Raw genomic sequence first — 23,296 nt, forward strand, 5'->3', positions numbered from 1 at the left:
TTCTCTGTTTCTCATGTCAACTTCATTGTCCATATTTGCTAGAATTTCCTTGCTTCATACCTTGTGTTTCCTCTTAAATAAGGTCTGAGATGATATATGGACTTCTTCACCTCCCCCTTCCCGCATAGGTATTCTCTCAACAACCTTCTACTGTAAAAAAGTCTCCTTCAGCAATCCATCCATATAAATATAGAATAGGGGAATTTCTATTGGTTCCATTATTGTTTGCTGTAGTGCGAGGCTTCGGAGTCCTTTCAACAAGTCCATTGCGCCATTAATACCGGTCTAATCGCTATTGGATATTTACACTGCCGCCAAAAACTTAAACCCTTCCCCAAACTTGACACAAAAACATGAACATGGATCGTCATTAAATTGTAATAGGGTATCGAAACCACCATCTTGTAACCCTTCGGCCTTATCAGTTTACACCTATCAAACTAAATTATACAATGCAGGATCTTGTTTGAAGGATCAGTCTCTAATCGGTAAAAAACTGCATTCACAAAATTATTGCACTTTATGTGTGTCTATCGCGGTAGACTAATCAATAATACATAACTCCCACACATGAAAGTGGATCCATTAAACGTAGCTTATTCTTTCTAAACCATCAAAGACACTAGAGTGTTGTTTATTCTACACGCATGTGATGATTATTAAAAAGAGGTGTGAAGAGTCGTGACTTTTTTATCTTAACACATTCAAAATAAATGATGAATCAAAATCTCCATCTGTTGCAACTGATGATTAGCTGTTAGAAGAAATCAAAACATCTTCTCTAATATATGGTCCATCTGTCGCAACAGATAATCCATATGTTGAAATAGATTGTAAATCTGTTACAACAGACCAGACATTGTTTATTTATCTGCACGCATGTGATGACTATTAAAAAAGAGGTAGTGGTGACTTTTAATCTAACACATTTAAAATAGTTGATGAACTAAAATCACCATCTGTTGCAACTGATGAATCGGTTGTTAGAAAAAATCAAAATATCCCCAACGTATGGTCCATCTGTCGCAACAGATAATCTATATGATATAACAGATGGTAAATCTGTTGCGACATATGGATGATCTATTACAACAGCACAATAATAACGACTGTTATCAAGTTTCAAAACCGTTTTGAAAAGGTGGGAAGTATTAATGTAAACAAAAAAGTCGCAACTTTTTATAGAAAAAAATGCCACCAGTTTGAATGTAATTAATATAATGGAGCTTAACAAACGTGTCTTTTGTCCTTATATATCCAGATTCAATCCTCTATAAATTGGTCCCTTCTTAATCTTCATTCTGTTAAACTTTATTTATTTCTTGAAATTTTTCTTTTCGTGTGACATCTTCAACAACTTCTCTTCAAAGAGCATATTCCTTTATGTTGAGGTAAGTATTTTTCCGGTGTAAATATATCAGTTTGTAGTATATGTTGTATTACATTTGGACTCTTTTATTTACATTTATTAATTCATGCATGTTTTAGTTATGGTTGATCCTGTTTGGGACATTGCTATTCTGTACGACACAATATGGGAACTTCAGAGGCAGGTTAATAACCTAAAAAGGTAGTTGGTTTTCGTAAGAGCGACGATGTTCAGAGAGATGCAGAGGCTGATGAGGGCCCTGCTGCTGTGAGTTGATTGGCCGACTGTCATTAGTGATGATGATGATAATAATAATAATTAGAATGTGTTTTTTATTTTAGCGCATGTATTTTAATTTTTCTATATCGGATCTATACCTAATGTATTTTAATTTTCATTTAATGAAAAATTTATTTTTAGTCAACTTTTGCTTTTTAATTCTTATTCAATTTTCATTCTGTCTATTTTTTCTTCTAAATATTTTACATGTTAACATGTTAACGGTTGGAGGCAAGGAGCAATTTTGAATCCAGTAGTGATAGCAATTTTGCCTTTTGGGTTTTAACAGATGGATCATAAGTTGGAATAGATTGGTCATCGATTCGGTTTCTGTCAATAGATTATCCATCTGTTGCAATAGATTTATTATCTATTGGAGGAAGATATTTCAGTTTTATGGAACTGTGTTGTATTTTTCCAACTAATATCCATCTATTTCCATAGATGGGTAATCTGCTGAAAATACTTTTGGTCTGCTGTATTATTTAGTTCATGTTTTTGCCTCTTTTTATTGATGCACAAGTTATTAAAAAGATATTTTATATATAATGAATGATAACATTACGTTCACAACAATGAGTTAAATATATAAAAGTCCACAACAAATAGCTATACAAGTTTCTGCAATTACAATGATCATGGTGGATTATGATTCGGGCATGTAGTTCTTTTGTGGTCAGCGCGCTTACATACGGAGGACTTATTTCTTCTTGATGAGAATGATTCTCTGACTCCACACCTCCTCTTATATGGCTTTCTTCCTAATTTAATAGTGTTTGGGTCAATATATGGAGGAGGTATTAATCTTTCTCTAGGAACAACCCAAGATTCTTTAGGAGGCACCGGAGTAATATACACACTATATGCCATTTCATATTTTTCCACCGAATAATATTGAGAGGAGTGCTTGTAAACTTCAGTTCCATATTTATGACTTTATTGAGCTTGAAGCGCTGCCATAGCATGTGGGCAGGGTATTTTATCCAAGTCAAAAACTCTGCACGTATAAGATCTTATTTGAAGATCGATTGTGGCAACATCACTATGACTGGTCGTACTGAATTTGTAATCTGCTATTTTATGAGGTAATAACCTATTTTATAAACTGACATTCATTGATATTATTTTTTTGATTTTTAGAACAAATTGGGTTCTTTTTTCTGGGTACTTGAACTGCACACGCCTTTCATTAAAAAATTTGCCATACTTCTGGCTTATTTTTTCAAACATAGCCTTGATAGGAAATTATTTTTCATTGCCAAACAATGAATTCACTGATTCATCTATGTTTAATGTCATAATATTGTACCTATACAAAAGAATCACTTAGTACGACATCATATTAAACTTGTAACTCAAACAAGACATTTAAATTGATAAGAATGTACCTATTTGTTAGACAGAATGCCCGGGTCCATCTCTCGAAACCGACACGTACGAGAAATTTTGCTACCTTGGGATTCACATCCATTATTTGATTGAAATAGTCTAAAAACTCTTCACTACTATATGCTTTAGCTTCTTTATAAAAACGGGTCACAACCCTTTCGTTGTGATAGTTGGTTTGATTGTTCTCTTCATGATTCCTAATGCAACAACCAAAGTAAGCTGAAGTGAAGGAACATGAACCCATCTTTGAAATACTTGGATGCCTATCCGATACAAAATACAACTCTTTGGTATCTTTGTCACAGCTTCGCAGTTGTTCAAAAAAAATCCATAAAATGCATTACATTCCTTGTCCACTACACAAAAAACGATAGAAAAGATGTGATTCTCCGCATCTTGCGCCACCGCCACTAGTAGAACTCCTTATACCTTCTCCTAAAGAAGGTAATATTGCAACTATGCCTTTTCTCAAATGTCGAAAGCCTTAAATCCAAGCACTATAGGATACAAAAAAAGTACCTAAACCTTCCATTTTTATCAAGATGCAATATCGTCGTACTTCCAGGATTTGTGGACTCAATCATGTAAGGTAGGCATCTAGGACTTCATACCCATGCTCGAGTGTCCCCCTAGCCATCTTTCAATAACTGACCAAGAAACCTAATTCTGTAAGGAATTGATTGGCCATAACCCTTGTTGAAAGGCCTTTGCCATCAGGGAAACTACTCCTAAAATATTCACCGAGCACCTTTGCTGTGGTGTGAGGATTTTGTCCCGAGATGTTCCCTTAACCACATGTGTGATACTTTTTATGTTTATGAATGATGAATATGCTAGAACTTGCGTACTTCACCGCTCTCAATCACTACTTGCAGTTTGAATTAGCACATTTGAAGCAAAAGACACTGCTCGAATTAATCACCTTCGTTATTCTGAAATCTTTTTTCAAGAATGAAATAAACAAAGTGGTAGATAGTTTATTCTTGTCCTTGAATGACATTTAAATAAAAAAAGACGGTCCCATCATCATGAATATTTCCAGATTGTGTCAATTGAGAAGAACTTCACATCGTATTGGTCACATTAACGGGCGTAGGTGTTTGATCATCATCTGGACTATTTATGTCTAGATTATCCAACCGATCATCAAAGATGTATTCTTGTTGTTGTTCTTCTACGTTCTAGTTCTCATTCTCTCTCGTATTTTCAACCATGTACACCCTTAACACCGGCCTAGATGAATCACTAAGATAAGCACACAACCGAACCTGATCAATTATCTTGAAATGTAGTACCCTCTGATTTTCAAAGGAGCTATGTATGTAGCTAATGATGAGTTCTTCCAATTGAAAATTCATTCCACAATAAATGATGGTTAAGTTCACAAAATCATCATACGAAACATCACCTTGGACTGTCATAGCTATCATCTCTAGCATTTTACCCTCATTCCAACGCCATACATATCGATTGCTCTTCTCGATCCATTGACCATGACAATCTACCTCTATTGTTATTGATCCTTCCATTAGTGGTACCTAAATAAAGTCATTTGTTAAAAAAAGTTAATAGTGATTTCATAGTGTTGTAAATGAATCCCAACAGATGTGTAATCATTTGCAATAGATTACTTACCTACTAGGATTTATGTTACGCTCCTGAAGCTGAATTCAACAGAAGAGTCATCTGTTGTAACAGGTGAAAAATATGTTGCAACAGACTATATATCTATTGGGTTTGATGTTATAGTAATGAGGCACCTTTAAAGCTGATTCCAATAGACGAGTGACATGATCCAATAGATAATTAACCTGTTGCAATAGATGAATTACCTATTGCAACAGACTATGATCTATTAGAATCGAGGTGAAGTTCTATCCAATAGGTTACTAATATGTTGCAACAGATATTTTTTGTTTGTTGGAATTGAGTTCGGGTTCTATTGCAACAGGTTAATAATCTGTTGCAACAGATATTTACCTTATTGCAACAGACAACACGTTTGTTGGAATCGAGGTCAGGTTCTGTTACAACAGGTTAATAATCTATTGCTACATATATTTATCATATTGCACCAGATAATTAATTTGTTTAAACAGATAAATTATCTATTTTATCAGATGGCCTATTTTTTCAATTTATGTTACGGCCTATAGAACCATAAACATGAATCCAACATATCAGTCTTTCATTGAAATAGATAGCTCATCTGTCGCAATAGATGATTTATCTATTTAAACAGATGGATCTTATGTTTGATTCATGATTATGTTCTATCCATTATTGGAAAAACAGCGCAATAGCAGTTACCCAGATGAAAAATTCAACTAAAAATCATAACTTGACTTACCAAAGTCTCCTATGAAGTAATGCCAAAGTGGGAAGTGATGTATGAAATAAAATTTGACCTAAGAAATTTATCAAATAGCAACAATAGTGGTAACAACAACAAAAACAACAACAATGGTCAACAAGAAGAACATGAAGATAATGAAGTAGAAGATGATGATAATGAAGCAAAAGATGATGAATAAAGGAGCAGCAACAATGAACAACAAAAATCGCTAAGACAGAAAAAACAACAATGGATGAGAAGAGAGAGAGAGAAAGATGCCTTTTTCCCCACGTTTCACGTTATATTAGGTAAACATTTGGATCAAAGTGTAAATTTAAAAACTTGTGGGTTAGTCTCAAACTTACCAAACTTTCTTAATCCATAATAAAGATATTGTCACCTCCATTCAATTATTAAGACTTGTGTCACCTACACCTCATTTTAAAACTCTTTTGTCACCTACAACCCAAACCCCCATCAACGCTGGACTTGAACTAGAACTAGAGAATAGTACCATAATATTAAAATGCCAATCTGGTAACTAATATGATAGTTGCTAGGTGCTGAACTCAAACCAGAACTGATAAATAAGCTAAAGGTAATAATGATCCAAGATTATCATTTCTCGTGGGTCTAAGAAGTCATAGATTTCCATGTAAGGCGGTCAAGTCTGTAGGGGATCATTTGGTACGTTGTATAAGAATGGTGCAAAATATTGTGTATTAGTAACACTTGCATTATTAACCTTGCGTTAGTTATTCTTACGCACTATTTGGTTTGGTGTATTAAAAATAACATGAATTACATAATTTCTAAAAAATATGTTTTAGTTTATAGAAATACCCTCTATAAATATGGTGGAAAGGATGTGGAAAGGATTTTGAGGGACAATTATGACTTCAACCATGCTAATGCATGCATTAGAATCCATTGCATCACTAATACCAATGATTTCTATGCATTAATAACACACTCTTTAATATCAAATATAGTGTCTAACAGAGGTGAGGATTAGTAATACATAAGATAAAAAAGTGTACCAAGGTATTAATAATACACAAAGATAATGCAAGCATTATTTTTCTTAATACAATACCAAAAAAACGCTAAGTGATACGGGGTTTATTCACTAAGACAAAGGATATGATCTAAAGTCACATACTACTCCAACCGGGGTCACAAGGCTAGTTAGGGTTCAATAAACTGACTAAGTTAACCTAAAGTTCAATAATTAGTCCAAGGTATCGAAAGGAGGTAATTTAGTCCAACAAGGGCTATTCTAGGCATTCTACCTAAAGAAGGGCCTGTGGGGCCCACTACTAATCCCGAAAACCTAACCTAAGGCAAGCACTAACCTAAACCTACTTTAAGGTTTTTCAATCCCATCCCAAGTCATATTGAGGTGCTTACTCAGGTTTTGCACTATAGTGTGGGGCTCTTCTGACTACCTATCTTGAATTACCAGTGGAGGCTTCAAACAAGGATGTTTAGGTGTGGAGGTCAGTTTTTTAGAGGGGTGAGAAGAGGTAAGCAGGTGGCAAAAAAGATACTTCTCCAAAGGAAGAAAAAAGGTGATTCTTAGGAGTACTTTATCAAATATTTCCACTTACTTCATGCCTTATTTCAGGCTCCAATTTCAATTACAGGGAAAGGAGAGGTTGTGGAGAAACTTTCTCAGAGATGAGCAGACTGGGCAAAGAAATATCACTTGGTTCAATGAAAGACTGTCACATCTCCTAAAAATAGGGAGGTCTCAGAATTAAAGATTTGGTGATTCTTATCAAAACATTGTTGGACAAATGGCGTTGGCATTTTGGGATGGAGGTACAAGACTTTTGGGGAGGGAGATAGTTGATAAAAATGAGGTAATGGAAGGGGGATGGATAAATGGAGATGTAACTATGCCTTTCGGATGTGGTTTGTGGAGGAATATAATTAATGGATGAGATGATCTCAACAAAAATATCTCATTAAAGGTTTGAAATGAGAGGAGAGTTAATTTTTTGGGACATATGTGGTGTGGGGATAACTTATTGAAAGATGATTTTTGGATTTTGTATAGAATGTCATGCCAATGAGAGATCCATTGGTTCAACAAATTAGGAAGATACATAGTGGAGAGACTTTTTGGGACTTGAGATTTAGGAGGCATTTTCACGATTGGGAGGTGACCGAGTTCCAAAGGCTGATGGCCATCCTTCACAGGCAAGTCATTTTAGTGGATAAACCTGATGCTTTGTGTTGGTGTTTGAGAAATAATAAAGTTTTTGTGTTGAATCTTTCTATGAGAAACTCTTAATTAGGGAGGTGGTTGTTTTTCCATGTGATGCAATTTGGATGGTGTTGGTACCGAGGAAGGTCTGTTTTTTCTCTTGGCTAGCATCTAGAGGGTGATTTGACGGTGGAAAATCTTAGAAAGTGAATGGTTATTTGTGTCAGCTAGTGTTCTTATGTAAGGAGACAAGAAAAGATGTGGATCATCTTCTCATTCATTATGTCTACCATATGATTAGGGTGGGACATGCTTAGGTGGTTCAAAGTTTCTTGGGTAATGCCAAATACTGTGAAAGATTATCTATATTAAATAAATATGAAGTAGAAGAACCCAAATTCCAAATGAACAAATTCAAACTTGAAGGGATTGATCAATCTTTTGCTCTTCTTATATATAAGATTGTGATTCGATCTGCATATGTTTGGTAAAGAGAATAATCTTATCCTTTTGAGGATAGTAAAAAATGGATAGTGTTCAATTGGTACATGAAAACGTGACAAAATTGGCCCCAGTAATTTTTCGCGGAGAAGCGGGAATAGGAGGAGAAGATGTAAGTCTTGAGTTGATGTGGGATATTTGGAATGAGAGAAATACGAGAGATTTTGAGGAGTAGAGTCAAGTTTTTTCTAATTGAGGAAGAGCCTCTGGTCACTTATTTTCTTCTGGTGCACCTATAAATTTCCTTCTTGTATCGAAGGATAGGTGGACTTTGTGGAGAATCAGATTTTGCAAATTCTTCACCTTTTAGTTTATCTATTGTATATGGCCATCTCTACCTTTTTATGAACAAATAAAAAATATATCTAGTAGCAAATGATGGCTTTTCCTTCCTTAATGTTTTAGATTCGGAACACGTAAAATATAATAACAGGATAAGTCCAAAATAAGATTAGAGGTTCATATTATATTTTTATGAAGCACTCATAAGATTCAATTTTCAAAAGATATTCATAAGATTCAAGTTCATTTAGTTGATATGATCTCATCTTTGTGATCCAGTGTAAATTTCCTACTGTCCACTAGTATGTGCTTATCTTTTGTAGCTACTAAGGAAGCTTGCTTATGAAAATGGACAAATCAGAAAGAGATCACATAAGACTGATATATTGGCTTATATCTGTCATTACACAAACTTTGAAATAAAGGAGTAATCTTCATTCACTTATTTAGATATTTCTACTTTTGTTTTAATGTGAGGTCTTAAATTGTAACAGATCCACGCGTTATGTTCTCTGAGCCAGCGAAGTTTGTGGCCAAATTGAGAGATATGAAGACGAATGATAATTTACACTTGTTCAAATGTGAAATGGGTGCAGGACATTTTTCAAAATCTGGAAGGTATGATTTTTGGAAAATTTACAGCCCAATACCTTCAGGCCATCTAGTTTAAAAAATATATACACACTGTATAGGTAGTATATACTTTATACTAATACACATATACTCTCTCCTTTTCAATTTGTTTGTTCTACTTCCCTTTTAGTATGTTTCAAAAAGTAAGTCTCTTTTTCTTTTTTTAGCAACTCTTTCAATTCCCACTTTCTATGTTGCATGCTTAAGACCACAAGATTAAAGGGTATTTCAGTAAGTTGGCATACCTTTAATTTAAGACAATAAGATTCAAAAATCTTCTTTAATTACTTAACTTTGTGTCAAGTAAAAATAGGACAATCAAATTTAAATGGAGGGAGTAACATACGTACACATACATATTAGTGTATACTTTGGCCATGTTTGGTAAACTAGACGGCCGAATAGTATATATTGGTGACTATCCCATGATTTTATAACCAGCTTTATGACCTGAATCATTTGGTAAGTTAAAAAAAAACTTTTGATAAGTTCTTTTTTATAACCAGTGGGACTTGCATCTTTTTTAGGCTTTTTGGTTACTTACTTTAGAGTTTACGATGCTGTTATGATAACAGAATGTCAGTAAACCAGGAGATCACTTTGGGTCTCAAGCTATGTTGCTCGGACTCTTTCAATGTCAATGGGTCTGTGTCGGATTCTCCAAAAGTAGTGTCCGACACTGGAAGAAATCTGGAATATCATCTTTTAGAATGCTATTGCTCAGCCACTTATCATGTCCTGTCGGATGTGTCTCCATCACCAACTTCAAAGGAAATATAATTACTGAATTACTCCATAGTTTTTTGATATATTTCTATGGAGCAGTGCCATGTGGAGTCTTGACATTCTTGGGTGCCAACGACTTTTGTCTATGTCCTTGGTTTATTACAACTTGTTCCATTGGGTCCCATTGTCGCTGTATCTGCACATTTCAGAAGTAAATTTTTCTTGTGTGCTGCCACATTTTACTTCTGTTTCTTTGTTCATTTTTTGGTAATCTACTGTGTTCCATTCCCCATTTTGAACTTGTATTGAACTTGTATTGACTATTTGATACAAGAATGACCACGGAGATGGACATATGTGAGATGTTTTGAACCCGAGACTTGGAGCGTACAAGTGAAGTGCAAAGGAGGGCCTAAATAGTCTCCAAAACAGTCCACAAACTACACTCCAAGGACACCTAAAGTGAAGCCTTTGACTAAGGGGTCTTTTGGACATTTCACACAATTTTTGAAACCTACTATAAATAGAATATGTTAGGCCATTTACTACTTAGACTTTGATAATACTTTTAAGTTGTATAACACTTTGAAAGACAAGCCCTCTCTTCTCTTTAGGAGGCAACCCGAAATTAGGGTGATACACGTGTGGAATCACTAATGTTGCATTCATGGCTTGAGACGTTGGTGTTTGGAGGAGGTAAAGTCCCTCTTGTGTCAACGTAGGAGTTAGGTTAACCATTGTGTGTAGTGTTAAGGGTCCAAGAGTATCACATGTTCTTGGATTCTTAAGATTATACCAACCAAGGTCTAACTATCTATCCATTGTTCATTTTATTCTTGTAATCGTTTGTACTAGTTTGTTCTCGTTTATAGGGAATCCATGAGTTGTTGTTACAATATTATTGTGTTCTTCTTCTTGTTTTGTAACTTTGTTTGGTTGTTTTGTGTCTTTCCTTGCTTTTCTTGTATCATTTGGTATCAAAGCTTGTGGTTGATTTTTTATCCAACAAATTCAATCTTGGGCTTGGTAGAAAAATCAAAAAAAAAAAAGGGGAGAAATGTTCTTGTTGTTGACTTAGCCAAAAGTTTTGTGACTAGATCTAGTATATTTTTGCTTGTGTAGTGTGTTTATAGTGTTGGTTTCTTTCTCACCAACACTAAAAGTGTCTAGATCTAAAGTTGAGCTTATAATATTGACTAATGTTGTGGTGACTTGAAGTTGACCGTGTGTTGAAGATTGGTGGACGATTCGTGTTGTTGTTGTTGTGTTCTTGAGAATTTGTTAGGTTCTTGAAGATTGTTATTTTGTTCATCTTGTTCTTATAACTTAAACTACAAAAAGTGCAAACTTTATTCAAAAAGGTGAAGATAAAGCTGTAAAGTTTATTGGTGAGAAGACTTGAACCATCACTTCCTAGACTTGACATCAACTTTTTCAACTACTATCCTTAAATAAAGGAGCCTTGTTTGGTGGAACTAGTACAAGTCAAGATCATCTTCTTTTTTTTTTTGAGAATAAACTTATAAAACACTCAAGACTTATACTTTCCCTCCAAAACCAATTGTCTTTCATTCTAAATTGTGTGAAGGTTGAAAATTTCAGATTTGTGACTAAGTTGTGTAGGCCCGAGACAAATTTCATACTTCCACGTCACCACTTGCTATTGTTCACGTCAATAATTAAGCTTAAATTTGGATTTTTCTAGTTTCTAATTGTTGATTCTTGGTTTCATTAGTTGATCCTAGAACTAATTAACAACTAGTAAACTCCTACTTGATTGTCAATTAATCCTTTGCATCCGTTGTTTGTGTCTACCTTATTTTGTGTTTTTCTTGTTTTTGAATCATAGAATTTTTTGGCTCAAGTTCGTACATCATTTTCTTGAGTCTTCAAACAAAGAATCCATTCCGACCAAGGAGTAGACTCACCCCTCGACTCATCACCAACTACAAGCAGACTTGCAACACTTGTGAATCCAAGTGTGATATGATCAAGTGTGTGAGAGTATGGTAAGGTTGTTCCAAACTAACTTGTGCTTTGCTTTGTAAGCTTGTTCTTTTCCTTTTTTGTTTTTAGGTACAATTACAAGGTAACCCGCGGCTTCAACCTCACAACCCATGGACAAAACTTCCACTAATGTCATTTGCTTGATAGTATGTCACGAGATCTAGCTATGGTAAATGAAAGGTTGGATCATATGGTAGGTCAAAGGGATCAAGTGGGGTATCCGAACACACGTCAAAATGAAGGTCGTAGCTCATGTGATCTATGAGGTAAAAACACTATTCCCTACACACCTATGAACTTTATTTGTTGTGTTATGGCTAGTAGGAGCCAAGTAGGTGTAGTTGTGGATTTTTCTAGTGTAGAGGTGCTCGAGTCATCCTTTTGTGATACTCTTGGTGATGTTAGATCGTGGGAGGACCAAACTCTTGTTGTAAGTATGCAAGCACTAGTTGATCATTTAGATGACGAAATTGATTCTTCTCGCAAGAATAATTTGTGTCCATCTAGTGCTAGCCCATATAACTCGAGTAAGACTATATTAACAATTGACGACAGTATTCACACACTAGTTGACCCTTCTGCGAGCCAAGGTAAGTCTATGTTGGTATGTGAGTGGCCAACTACTAGTGAGAATATGAATAAGATCAACTTACTCATGAATATATTCCACTACTTGAGCATATGTGTGGTGCTCTAGGAAAATCTCAAGTTAGTGATGGTGTTTATAGGGTTGATCTTGATGGTACACGTGACTCTTTGAAAATCTTGTGTGGTAAAAGCCTTGCTAGTAGTTTGTTTATAGAGATCATGTGTATGGAAATGTTATAAATGATGGCATATGTCTTTTTGAGGTAGGACTTCTAGGTCGTATCTCTCTATTCTTGAATATTAGTCTTCTCTATAAAGAAAATGTTATGCATGATTATGGGAGTGACATTCCAGGGGAAGGAAGGGTTAGCCTCGGCTTAGACCTTGGGTACTTCTCCCATTTGACACTGGTACCCTCTCGGAATATGGGAATTTCTACATTTCCCACTTGATACTTAGTCCAAACGACAAGAAATGTTTGATTGTGAGTGCTAATGAAGGAAGGCAAGGTTCTTCCTTACCTCTTTTTGTTGATGTTGACCTCTTCCTTTATGTTATTTATACTAAGGTTTTCATGTTCAACACAAAGGACCCGTGGGTATACTCCAAGTTTGTACCAACTCGGCATAGCATGTGATTTGTGTATTTTGCTAATCCTAACCCTTATGTCATGAGGATATTTTGCTTGTTTGTCCTTCTTTGATTTTGCAAAGGAGCAGATTCAAGGTCAAATCCTTTTTCAAGAAGGGGAGGATGATACGAGAATGACCATAGAGATGGACATATATGAGATGTATTGAACCCGAGACTTGGAGCGTACAAGTGAAGTGCAAAGGAGGGCCTAAATAGTCTCCAAAAAAGTCCACAAACTACACTCCAAGGGCACCTAAAGTGAAGCCTTTGACTAAGGGGTCTTTTGGACATTTCACACAATTTTTGTAACCTACTATAAATAGAATATGTTAGGTCATTTACTACTTAGACTTTGATGATATTTGTAAGTTGTATAACACTTTGAAAGACAAGTCCTCTCTTCTGTTTAGGAGGCAACCTGAAATTAGGGTGATACTAGTGTAGAATCACTAGTGTTGCATTCATGGCTTGAGACGTTGGTGTTTGGAGGAGGTAAAGTCCCTCTTGTGTCAACATAGGAGTTAGATTAACCATTCCGTGTAGTGTTAAGGGTCCAAGAGTATCACATGTTCTTGGGTTCTTAAGACTATACCAACCAAGGTCTAACTGTCTATCCTTTGTTCATTTTATTCTTGTAATCGTTTGTACTAGTTTGTTCTCGTTTATAGGGAATCCGTGAGTTGTTGTTACAATATTGTTGTGTTCTTCTTCTTGTTTTGTAACTTAGTTTGGTTGTTTTGTTCCTTTCCTTTCTTTTCTTGTATCACTATTGTTTTCATCCCGTAAGGACCTCCTCCTGATTTGGTCCAGCTTCATCAATACCTTACTTGAAATAGGGAATAATGACATAAGGTATGTGGGTTTGCTCTCCTGTATGATGTTGATTAGAGTTAGGGGTAGCAAATGCGCGGGTCGAAAATGAGTTTAGGTGAAAATAGATAAAATATCTGACCCACCCATATTTTATATGGACAAAAAAATGGGTAAACCAACGGATTATACGGATATCCATATTATCCATTGTTTCTTATTATGTAAAAGAAACAAGTACTCCCATATTACAAGCATTTCTTCTTTTTCTTTTTCTCCTTTTAGGGTGTGTTTGGTAATAAGGAAAATATTTTTCTATTTGCCTAGAAAATAAATAAGTGGTCCTGTGTCAGGTTTGGGATTTGGGTTTAGGTCGGGTCTTGGATTAGGATAGGGAGTCTGGGTCCCAGATCGGGTTTTGTAGTAGGATCCAGTGTTGTAAAAGGTGCTCGCCACGTCGCCAATGGAGAATGGCGAGGCGAGGCCTAGTCGCCTCTTCAGGTCATGGTGTTGCGAAAATCAAAAGATTTCTCCTTTGAGAGAAAGGTGACATGGAGAGGCTAGGCAGCGAGGTGACAATGACGCCGCCTTTTAAATTTTTTTAAAAAAATTAGGATTTTCGGTATATAAACTAATTTTAGGGCTTATTTACACATATTGGCTCTACCAACTTGCTTAGTGGTAACTGTGGCTGCTACCATCCATCTCACAAATTTTTTCCCGGCAACCAGTGACATACTCCGGCGACGTACTCTGGCGACTCTGGTAAGTAGTGAGCCATCACTGTTGATTTCTATATTTTTGTTCTTTCTTCTTCTTCTTAATCCATCAATTAGACCTGTACTTTGGTGCCTTTTTTTCTTTCTCTTTTCTCTTCTTCTATTTTCCTATCACTGTATTGTGTAACAGTGAACTTGTCTTAAACACTGTTACTATAACAGTAACCAGTAAGTTTGTGCCTTGTAGCCGTATTATGTAATTTCTTTTTGAACAACTTATATAGAATTCAATTAAATAGTATGATAGTAATATACTAATTAAATGACTACTGTCTTGATCATTAACAACTATTTCAATTTCAATGGCGTCTCAATCTTGAAGAAGAATAAACTTTAAAGTTTTAGTATTGCTTGTTTTATGGATATATATTGGATTGTTGAATAATTCAAGTTCTAGACTTTTAGTATCTATCTACTATCTATTTTTAATTCTTGACTTAAAATATTTCCTCATATATTAGTGTTATTGAAATTTTGATCATTTATTTATTATGTTAATTTTTTTATATTAATTGTTGTCGTACATTCAAAAGGCGATCGCCTCGCCGGGTGGTGAGGCGGGACCTTGTCGCCTCTTGTCTCCTTTCGCTGTCCAAAATATTGGTAGGGTCCCAGGTTAGGATAAGGAATTAGGTCCATTTTGGGTGTGAGGTCTCTGGTCAGGCAGGGTTGAGTTTGACATCTGAATGGGATCGATATGCAGGCTCCGAGCCGGTGTCAAGAGTCGAGCCTCAATTTAGTAACGGGGGTCAGGAGTCAAGTACTGGGTGTGTATTACGATTTGGTCTTGCATTGGGGTTGAGGTCGGAAGTCGAGGTCAAGATTTGACTCCTATGTCGGGAGTCGGGTCCTGGTTGGGGTTGTAGTTGAGAGCCAAGTCCCATGTCTCGTGTCAGTTATGACCAAAAGTTATGACTCATTTCAAGCTCTTGAGGTTGTAAGGAAAGTTCTGAAACATGTTTTTCTTTATGTACGGAAGTCAACAACAACAACAACAGACCCAGTGTATTCCCACAAAGTGAGATCTGAGGAGGGTAAAATATACGCAGTCCATACCGCTACCTTCGAGGAAGTAGAGAGGCTATTTCTAATAGATACCCAGCTCAAGATAGAGAATAGTAACATAAGGTTGTAATGAAACATGAAATAGGATGGATATCATAACAGAAATAAGAGATAAGAAATAATAACAATAGATATCAGAGAAATAGGAAATAAGAGAAATACGAACAATACGAAATATGAAATAAGAAAATTGATATTGAAAAATATTCATCTTCATACCAAACACACTCTTAATAAGTGTACGTTTTAGAGGTTCCTGTTAGGATCGATAAGCAGTTCACACATGTTAAATCTATGGAGAGGATGAATAAAACTTGAGAGAGTTCTTGAGAAGAGAGAGAGAGAGAGGTAATTTCGTGGTAACACCCATGGGTAACCTCCACGGCGGACGGGTTATTTATATTAATGACTTGGAGTATGTACAATTACACAGAGAATGAGAATAAAAGGTACAGCCTAAACATTAATATATAACAGTACGTCACATATTAATCAGGCTCCACAAGCTAACAATTCTCCCACTTGGAGACTGATTCTGTCATCCAAGAATTACATTCTCAAAAAATAAAAAAATATTCCTCCATCATCAATATGTTCGCCACACCTCAACATCTGTAGACATAACTACAGAAAGCTAACTAAGGTTTTGCACAACCTTAGTTTACCAACATCAACACATTTAGTCAACATGTCTGCTGGATTCTTTGCACCTTCTATCTTTTCCAAACACATATCACCTTCTTCCACTGCCCTGCTAGTGAAATGGTACCGTCTTCTAATATGCTTCATCTTCGAATGATAGACCGGGTTACTCACAAACTGTATGGCACTCTATCTATCTATGTAAAGAATCTTCTTAAGCTGCTTCTTTCCCAGTTCTTCCAAATAATCTGCCAGCCATATCATCTCCTTTCCAGCTTCAGCTATTTCCACATACTCAGCCTCAGTAGATGAAAGAGAAACGCACTTCTGAAGTCTGGACATCCAAATCACTGTTGTACCACTTACGATGTAAAATTATTAGGAAGTGCTCATGCTTGAGTCCACATCCCCACCAAGATCAGCATCAACAAAACCTTGCAGAATCACTTTACCATTGCCAAAACAAAGTGAAGTACTGGATGTACCTTTCAGATATCTTAGAAGCCACTTCACAGCTTCCCAATGCTCCTTCCGGGGGTTTTCCATGTACCTTCTAAAAACTCCTACTGCATATGTTATATCAGGTCTATTTCAGACCATAGCATATATTAGACTCCCAACTACAGAGGCATATGGAACAAGTGCCATGTGCTCCCGCTCCTGAGCTGTCTTCCGTGACTGCTCTTTTGATAATTTTATGTGATTTTACAATGGATTAGTCCTGGGTTTAGCATCATTAACTCTAAATCTAGACAGCACCTTCTCGACATACTTCTCTTGGGATAGATTCAAAGTGCCAGCAGATCTATCCCGAGAAATCCTCATCCAAAGAATCTGCTTCGCTACACCTAAATCTTTCATCTCAAACTCAGAAGATAGGCTTGCCTTCAGAGAGTTTATATCCTTATACCGGATCCTGCAATCAATAAATCATCCACATATAAGAGTAAAAATACATAGGAATTAGTGTATTTCTTGAAGTAGCAACATTGATCCTTTTCACTCCTACGGAAGCCACTCTTGCTCATAAAGGAGTCAAAATTCTTGTACCACTGTCTAGGTGTTTGGATCAGCCCATACAAGCTCCTGTTGAGCTTGCACCCCATGTTTTCCTTGCCTAGAACTACAAACCCCTCTGGCTGCTGCATATAGATTTTCTTGTCCAAATATCCATGTAAAAATACAGTCTTTACATCTATTTGCTCAAGATGCAAATTCTCCGATGCAACAATTCTCAATAAAATTTGGATAGTAGTTAATTTCACAACAGGAGAAAATATTTCAGCATAATCAATACCTTTCCTTTGTGAATATCCTTTAACTACCAACTGAGCCTTGAACCTTCTTTTGCCATCTAGTTCTGCCTTGATTCTTAACACCCACTTGTTAAACAAGGCTCTCTTCCCTACAGGTAACTTATTCAACATTCACGTGTTATTCTTCTCAAGTGAGCTCATCTCATCATCAATGGCTTGCTCCCACTTGATTGAATCCTCCACCTGCAGGGCCTCAGCAACAGACTCTGGTTCCTCTTCATCAATCAGCAACAAATAATGTAATAATGGTGAATACCTATCTGGTGCTCTAATGGTCCTGGATGATCTCCTCTCAGCCTGCTCAGGTGTCACTTATTCCACCTTTGGTTACTCAACGATAATCTCTGGAGTTTGTTGAGTATCTGCTGCAACATCTTTAGGTGTACTCTTCAGCAACTGAAGCTCAACTCCCACTTGCTTTGTAGTTTCTTGAACCTTTTGCTCTCTGTCCTTGTACAAGACATTTTTATCAAATGTTACATCACAATGTCTTAGCATCTTCTTGTTACTGTCATCCTAAAACCTGTACCCAAACATGTCAGAACCATAACCTATAAAGTAGCACTTTATAGCTTTAGGATCAAGCTTATATCTCTTCTCTGGATCAACATGAACATAAACAGTGCAACCAAAGGTTCTCAAGTGAGAATACTTTAGCTCTTTTCCTGTCCATTCTTCTTCAGGAATCTTGAACCCTAGAGGAACTGATGGTCCCCTGTTGATCAAGTATGCAGCTATGCTCATAGCATCTGCCCAAAAGATCTTAGGCTGCCCACAGTGTATCCTCATGCTCCTTGCATGCTCATTCAATGTTCTGTTCATCCTTTCACAACTCCATTTTGCCTTGCCTTCCCGGGAACTGTCCTCATCAATCTGATTCCCTCAGCTGCACAGAATTGTTTGAATTCTGACTTGTCATATTCTCCTCCATTATCATACCTTAGGCATTTGATTTTCAAGACAGTCTGATTTTCAACTTCAGTTTTCCACCTCTTGAAAGTAGCAAACACATCTGACTTATGTTTCAAGAAGTAAACCCATACCTTCCTACTAAAATCATCAATAAAGGTGACATAGAATCTGGATCCACCAAGTGATGAAAAAGAGATGGTCCCCAAGCGTCTGTATAGACCATTTCCAGCCGTAATTTCTTCGGCTCTCTCGCAGTCTTCGTGAAGCTTACTCGCTTCTGTTTACCCATAACAGAACTCTCACAAAGACCCATATCACTAGATTTCAGCCCCTCTAAAGCTCCTTTTGCATCCAGCATCTTCATTCCTTTGGAACTCATGTGTCCAAGTCTGTTGTGCCACAGACATGAACCGGAAGTACCCTCAGCAACAGCAGCCGTGTTTATACACCCTGAAGTGCTATACAAAGTTCTAGATTTTTTGCCACATTCTACAATCATAGCACCCTTCACAATCTTCCACGAACCTTTCCCAAACTCTGTTGCGTAGCCTGTGCAATCCAACTAACCAATAGAGATTAGATTCTTCTTGAGACCAGGAATATATCTGACATCCGCCAATGTCCACTGATTTCCTGTTGGAGTTTTTATGCAGACATCCCCCTTTCCTTCAATCTCCAATGGTTTGTTGTCAACAAGATACACCTTTTCAAAATTTCCAGACTTGAAGTTTTGGAACAATTCCTTACTAGGAGATGAATGAAAAGATACACCAGAATCCAATATCCAGGATTCAACCGGGTTGTCCACACTAAGGATTAGAGCATCCCCAATGTCTTCTGCTGAATTAACAGAATCATTATCATCTCTAGATTTCTGAGAATCATTATCATCTCTAGATTTCTGACTCTTCTTCTTCTTGGGTTTCTTGCAATCTGTCTAAAAATATCCTTTCTCTCCACAATTCCAACATGTCACGTTGGATTTTTGTGGAGATTTTCCACGATTCTTCGATTTTGATAAGTTATGTGTATTCTGAACCCTCAATTAGTCTCTCCCCCTTCGGTCAACACTGAGAGCACTACCAGATGATTCCCCAATTTCTCGTTTGTCAATGCTTTCACTAAGAACAACGTCTCAAATTTTATCAAACTTTAGTTTCTCAGATCCAAAGGAATTGCTAATAGCAGCAACAATAGTATCCCAAGACTCGGGCAGAGATGACATCAAAATCAATGCTTTAATTTCATCTTCGAAATTAACATCCATAGAACACAGTTGACTAACAATCATATTGAACTCATTTATGTGATCAGTAATAGATCCATTCTTAGGCATCTGTAAATTGAACAATCTACGCATCAAATATACCTTGCTCATCAACAGATCGGATATGGTTTTCTCCTTGATGATGTTGAACGTCACGTTTCTCGACAAGGTCAACTGGATCAGCCCTAGAGCTTGCCGATCCTTGAGCTTCCAGTCCTCCTCCTTCATGGACTCCGGCTTCACCCCCATCAAGGATTCATGAAGATCTTTCTGGTACAGATAGTCTTCGATCTACATCTTTCAGAAATCAAAATCGAATCCATCAAACTTCTCAATTCCAAACTTTGATCCTTCCATCTTCAGTGATCGTGATGAAACTCCCAAGCTCTGATACCAGTTGTTAGGATCGATTAGCAGTTCACACATACTAAATCTATGGAAAGGATGATGAAAACTTGAGAGTTCTTGAGGAGAGAGAGGAAGGTAATTTCGTGGTAACACCCGTGGGTAACCTCCACGATGGACGGGCTATTTATATTAATAACTTGGAGTATGTACAATTACATAGAGAATGAGAATAAAAGGTACAGCCTAAACATTAATATATAACAGTACGTCACATATTAATCAGGCTCCACAACCTAACAATTCCTACACCCTAACATACTTTAATGAGAGTACAGTTGGTGGATACCCAGGGCAGGGGCGGAGCTACAGCTAATCAAGGGTGTGCAAGTGAACACCCTTCGTCAGAAAATGTATAGGTCAAAACTTAAGAATTACCAACATGTATTTGCGTTTGCACACCCTTGACATGGCTACAGACTTCGTCTTTGGTCTAGTGGTAAAGACCGTGCAAAATGTTTCAGAGATCGATGTTTCGAATCACGTGTATTCAATTTTTTTGTCAAAAGTCATCTCATATATTCTCTTTTCAAGAGTTTCTTGTGGGTCCACCGACTTTATTTTTAATTCCCTTTTTATTCTTCAAATCCTTTTTAATTTTTATGTCTCCCTTCTCTCCTCCTGCCCCTAAAATCTCATACCAAAATTATACTACTATGGATTTTCTTCTTCAGATATCCTCCCATCAAATATATATATGCCTTCTACCTCCCTGAGGTTAGTTTCTCTGTTTTCTTAACACGTTTTCCCTTTTTCATACCTATCTTTATATGTTATACTTTACCGAGGGTTCTTCAGAATCAACCACTTTACCTCCACGACCATGAGGTAGGGGTTAGATTTTCGTACACTCTACTCTTTCCAAACCCCACTTGTGGGATTTCACTCTGTATGTTTTTGTTGACTAAAAATTTGTAAATGGTCGGATGGAAAATAGAGAATATATGAAGTTAAACAAAACTTTCATAAACAACTTTTTTCATATTGATCATATTTCCATTTGCTCAAGTTTTCGATCAAGCTCACTGTCAAACTAAAATTGATAAGCTACTTTCCCCTGTCAGCAATTTTGCTATAAGATTTTTTTCTTTTTAAAATAGATATGTGGAATGGAATGAAAATCACACCTCAAGTATTCTCACACTTCCAACTTTCCGTGTTTGATGCAGATTTGAGAAGCTCCAGGAGGATGCCTTTACCTACACTTTCGTACTCAAGGCTCTCAACATGCTAGGCTCTGGTCAACAATGATGAAATCATGTTGATATCCTCCCATCCTTTCAACTATTCTAACATTAACCATTTTCTTATTTTTGGTTCAAAATCTGATCGTTTGTACTCATTATTGACTTTGATTTGCTTTTACTATTTTCTCGACGATCCTTGAGATATATATACATTTTTTCTTATGGTAGTTCTGGTTCCAAATCCGATGGTTGTCCACATTAGTTTTTCTTTTTTTCTCTAATTTTGTCGAGAATTATCTATTGTTGCCAATGCCATGTTCGGTTTGTTTGATGTGATTGATCTGCAGTGTGGGTTTAGCAAATGCCATGTAATGCCTGTAATGTCATCAATCTACTTCAACTATTTATTTATAATCTTGGCCAAACATATAGCCTAACCCCTAAATTTGACACAAACTTTTACGTTAACACATAAAGTGGACGTTGTTCATTTTAAACACCTAAATCAACTTTCAACCGTGTCATTTTGATACTTTTTGTTGACATGAAATGGTGAGTGTAACACACTCGAAATTGAGTGCTTGAAATTTCTTATTTAGCTGAAAATTTTTTTAAAATTATGCTGCTGCTCCATTTTTTTTCATTTTTCCTCCATCACATCATGAACCCACCACCGGTATACCATCACTACCGCTCTAGATTCCCAATTCAAGGAGTTTCGGGTATAATTTGATTAATTTGATGGGGCTTTATTGAAATTCACTCTCCTTTTCATGATCAATAACTTTAAATTTTTTAACATGATTTACATTCATTGAAGAGTTCTCTCCAGCCACTTCATTATTTGTATGTTCTTTGTGTCACACCCCTTTTTTCGTACTCCAAAAGATTAATTTTTAAGTTTGAAAGTGTTTTATTATTAAGTGACAAAAAATGAAAATTCTTTTCCGAAAAGGATTTTTTATAATTAAATTCAGAGTCGCCACTTGGCATAATCCGGTGTGCCAAGTCACCTTTGGAAAATTCTTTTCGAAATGGTTTGACTCTTTAAAACTGGTTTGCGAACAGAGATTCCGGCTAAGGAATTCTGTTGACCGAGGGGAAGGTGTTAGGCACCCCTTGATCCCGTAGTTTGACCACGGTCGCTTGGCAGAGTGTATAGGCTAATTTGACATTATGAATATATAAACCACACAAAACATGCAAAACAATCAATCAAGCAAACAAGATAAAACAATCCAAAATTTAGAGTCCAGTCCAATTATACAGTCCAAAAATAAAAAAATGTGTAAAAATAAATCCTACTCTAAATTAATTATAGACTAATGCTCTACCCGACGCCTCAGGCCTTCATCACAACGTCCTCCGGGTACATGATACCTCCCCGGTGAATAAATATATACAGATACTTCGGGGCATTCCCCGGCCAAATTATACAATAGATTCAAAAGTGATAAAATCAAACCATTCAATCAAATTTCAAACATTCAATCAACCCACAATCTCTAGATTTGCCTACCCGACCTACGTCTTGCCTATTCCAATCGACATATCTTGATACTACCAAATTCAATTAACGTTTATTTCAAGTCAAACAACTAATGAATCAAACTAATCAAAATTCACTAATTATATCAAGTTATCAATTCTCGCCCCACTTATTCCCACATGAATTCAAATCTTTCAATTCCTTCATTCACATGAATCAATCAATCAATATCAACCACAGAAATCACGATTGCTCAAACACAATATCAAAACATATCACCACGTCACAATCATCAATCAAACACAATATTCACTCCAACACACCAAATATAATAAATATTAAATAAAAGAGGGGAATAGAATTGGACCTCGATTCGTAGCTTTCAAATTCAAATATTAATAGAGTGAAAAGACGAAGACCGCGTCCGAATATCCCAATCAGAACCTCAACAACGATGAATTCCAATTTGG

At 36.3% G+C, this 23,296-nt stretch overlaps 1 pseudogene; it reads left to right on the forward strand.

The window, feature by feature from the left end:
• The window catches only part of LOC107848689, a 238,589-nt pseudogene extending 217,123 nt beyond the window's left edge, over positions 1–21,466 (forward strand).
• The last annotated feature ends 1,830 nt before the right edge of the window (positions 21,467–23,296 follow it).

This window comes from Capsicum annuum, chromosome 9, assembly GCF_002878395.1.
Source record: "Capsicum annuum cultivar UCD-10X-F1 chromosome 9, UCD10Xv1.1, whole genome shotgun sequence".
In the NCBI taxonomy this organism is placed as follows: Eukaryota; Viridiplantae; Streptophyta; class Magnoliopsida; order Solanales; family Solanaceae; genus Capsicum; species Capsicum annuum.